The sequence below is a fragment of the Arachis hypogaea genome, chromosome 11, assembly GCF_003086295.3.
Source record: "Arachis hypogaea cultivar Tifrunner chromosome 11, arahy.Tifrunner.gnm2.J5K5, whole genome shotgun sequence".
NCBI classification, from domain to species: domain Eukaryota; kingdom Viridiplantae; phylum Streptophyta; class Magnoliopsida; order Fabales; family Fabaceae; genus Arachis; species Arachis hypogaea.
The window spans coordinates 95,739,580-95,743,188 of record NC_092046.1 but is presented as its reverse complement, the minus strand read 5'-3'; the positions used below and the strand labels follow the sequence as shown (position 1 = coordinate 95,743,188).

The window sequence follows — 3,609 nt, the reverse complement described above, 5'->3', positions numbered from 1 at the left end:
GCATTCGTTTGTAAGCATAGGTCCCAAAAGGACATGTAAAAGTGGTCTTTACCTGATCCTCAGGAGCTATATGAATCTGGAAATAACCTGTGTAACCATCTAAAAAGCAATAATGTGATTTACCTGACAGGCGATCCAGCATTTGATCAATAAATGGAAGTGGGTAGTGATCCTTACGGGTTGCTTAGTTGAGACACTTGTAATCAATGCAGACTCTCCAAGCATTCTGAACTCTAGTTGCTATGAGCTCTCCATGCTCATTCTTCACTGTAGTGACTCCAGACTTCTTGGGCACCACTTGTACTGGGCTAAACCATTCGCTGTCTGAAATGGGATAGATGATACCTGCTTCCACTACTCTAGTCACTTCATTGTTGACAACTTCCAAGATAGTGGGATTCAATCTTCTTTGGGGTTGACGGACAGGTCTTGCTCCCTCTTCTAAAAATATTCTGTGTTCACATACTTGAGGGTTGATGCCTACTATGTCTGCCAAACTCCACCCAATTGCCTTCTTGTGCTTCCTCAGTACATCAAGTAACTGCTCTTCTTGTTGAGAAGTAAGTTCCCTTGCAATGATGACCGAAAACTTCTGCTCATCTTCAAGATAAGCATATTTGAGATGTGGAGGGAGGGGTTTCAACTCTAAATTTTAATCATGGGTAGGCTCTGGATTTTCTGGAGCTTGTGAAAATGGCGAAGTGCCCTCATTGTCAGTTAAGAGGATCCCCACACTTGGACCTTGTCCAATGTGCTTCTTTTCTGACTCTCCCTTGTGAACTTCAGCTACAGTTTCATCTATGACATCACACTAGAAGATAGAATGATCTTCTGGAGGGTTATTTATGACTCCATTCAGATTGAAAATTACTATGCGGCAATCTATTTCAAAAGAGTATGTTCCTGAAAAAGCATCCAATTTGAATTTTGATGTCTTCAGGAATGGTCTTCCGAGTAGGATTGATCATGGCTTATATGAGTCATTATGGGGCATCTCCAAGATATAAAAATCAGTGGGAAATGTAAGCCCCTTAATGTTTACTAAAACATCTTCAGCAACTCCAGCCACTGTAATAATGCTTTTATCTGCTAACACAAAACGAGCTGCCGACCTTTTTAAGGGAGGGAGCCTCAAAATATCATATATAGACAAAGGCATTATACTACACATGCTCCTAAATCACACATGCAATCATAAATTACTACTCCACCAATAGTACAACTAACTATACAAGGACCTGGGTCACTACACTTCTTAGGTAATCCTCCCAATAAAGCAGATATGGAACTACCTAAAGGAATAGTTTCTAATTCATTAATTTTATCTTTATGTATACATAAATCTTTTAGAAACTTTGCATATTTAGGTACTTGTTGAATAACATCAAAAAGAGGAACGGTTACCTCAACCTTTTTGAATATTTCTACCATTTTGAGATTGGGTTCCAGCTGCTTCCTGGGCTTCCTTGCAAGTTGTGAAAATGGAATAGGAGTGTTGTTTTCTGTAGTGTCTACGCCTCTTGGTGCTTCCTCCTGTGGTTAAACTTCTTCTTTTTCAGCTATGTCCTGTATGTCCTCTTCCTCTTCGACATCTTCTATTTCTACTACTTCTTCAGCTTGGCTCCTCCTGATTCCTCTCCTGCAGTGTGGTTCCGGACCTCAGGGTGATGGCATTAATGCCTCCCTTTGGATTGGGTAATGGTTGAGAGGAGATTCCAGTGGAGCTTGAAGGTTGGTTACTGGAATTTTGCATTGATCCAATCTGTGAAACGAGAGCTTGTAAAGTGGCGGTCAGACCATTCAGACTGGCATTAATGTTATTTTCCATGGTCTGTTGACTTCGCTCAAAAAATTTTAGTAACTCTTCATTAGGAGATGAAGAAGGGTGAATAAATTGAGAGGTTTGTTGTTGGGTATTCTGTGGTCCTTGGGACTGCCTCAGGTGAGGTGCTCTGTAAGGTTGGTTCTGCTGTCTGTTGTTATTATTATTCCACCTCTGATTTCCTTGATTATCTCTGCCTCCTCTACTATTGTTGTCCCTCCAATTATGGTTAGAATTGTCCTGCCATCCATGGTTATTATTTCCACCTTGATTGTACCCTTGGTTGGGGCAGTCATAGAAGTTATAAGTGGATGCCACCATGTTGTCTTCCTGTTGGAGTTGTGGGCATTCATCAGTATAATGGCTATAATCAGTACAAATTCTGCAAACTCCCTGTGGGACTAACTGTTGGTTTTGCTATGGTGAAGGAGGTTGAGCTTGCTGAACTTGTTGTTCATTCAATTGCATCTGCTTCAGCAAGTTGGTCATTTCACAAATACTCTAAGTTAGAGCAGCAGTCTCTCTGCTAGAGGATACTTCTGCAACGGCTTTTGAACGGCCTTGCTTCTGTCTGAGGTTTCTAGTAGATTCAGCTAAGTCACTGATCAATTGCCATGCCTCATCAGTGGTCTTATACTTCTTCATAGACCCATTGCTAGCACTTTCCAATGTGGTCTTATCTTGGGGCCTCATACCCTGTGTGATATAGCTGAGTAACACTATCTTGTCAATCACGTGGTGGGGGCATGCTTCCAGAAGATTATTAAAGCGCTCCCAGTATTCAAAGAGAGTCTCGTTGTCATCTTGAACAATAGTAGAAATGTCTTTCCTCAGTTTATCAGTAACTTCAGATGGAAATAATTTCTCCAAAAACTCTTTTCTAAGCGTATCCCAGTTGGATACATTTGCTAGGGGTTGAGTGTAGTACCACTCTCTTGCTTTTCCCTCAAGAGAAAATGGGAAAGCTTTCAGCAGAATTGAAGTTTCATCTGTACCATCACACCTGACAGTTGAACAGGCTACCTGGAAATCTCTCAGGTGCTTGATGGGTTCTTGAGCAGGTAAGCCATGAAACTTGGGCATCAAATTGAGCAATGCGGTCTTTATTTCAAAATCTGTGGCCACTGCTGGGTGACGCGCTAGAAACGGTTGCATTGTAAAATCAGGGGCTCCTTCCTCCTGGATGGTAACTCTCCTAGGTTCTGCCATGTCTTCTGCACGTGAATCAACCGAATCAGTAGAACGGGAGCTGGTTTCTTCCTCAAGTTCACTTTCAGATCCGCCCTCAGAGCGGACTAACCGACGCCGAGCTCGCCTTATTCGTGAAATAGTCCTTTCAAATTCAGGATCGAATATTAGCAAGCGCGGATCAGGAAGTGAACGCGTCATTTGACGAAAGAAACATGGAGCTCATAGTAGCAAAATAAAATAAAATACAAATAAATAAATTCTAATTAATAACTTTAACACTCTATTGCAACTCCCCAGAAACGGCGCCAAAAATTGATGGTGTGCAAAAATTGGCGAATTAAAAATTGTTGAAATATATACGTTGCTAGTATAGTTCTTAACTTGCCAGAAATCCGCCTATCAATTTCGAAAGGTGTCACAAAATTGAATTTAAAATACTGGGAGTATGAATCCCAAGTCATCTCCCAACGAGTTACAGAAAAGTGTGCTATTTTATTAATCAGAGGTTTTCAAAATGGTTTGAATTGGGAAAACAGGAAATTAAATTGGGGAATTTGAATAATGTAAATAAAAGTCTTGACTAGGAATTAATTAGT

The 3,609-nt window shown here is 40.8% G+C and overlaps 1 non-coding gene across 1 annotated transcript; it reads left to right on the top strand.

The window, feature by feature from the left end:
- Positions 1-2,551: 2,551 nt before the first annotated feature.
- Positions 2,552-2,659, top strand: LOC112725709 (small nucleolar RNA R71). Its single transcript, XR_003164798.1, has one exon. It is a non-coding gene; the product is annotated as a small nucleolar RNA R71 (small nucleolar RNA).
- The last annotated feature ends 950 nt before the right edge of the window (positions 2,660-3,609 follow it).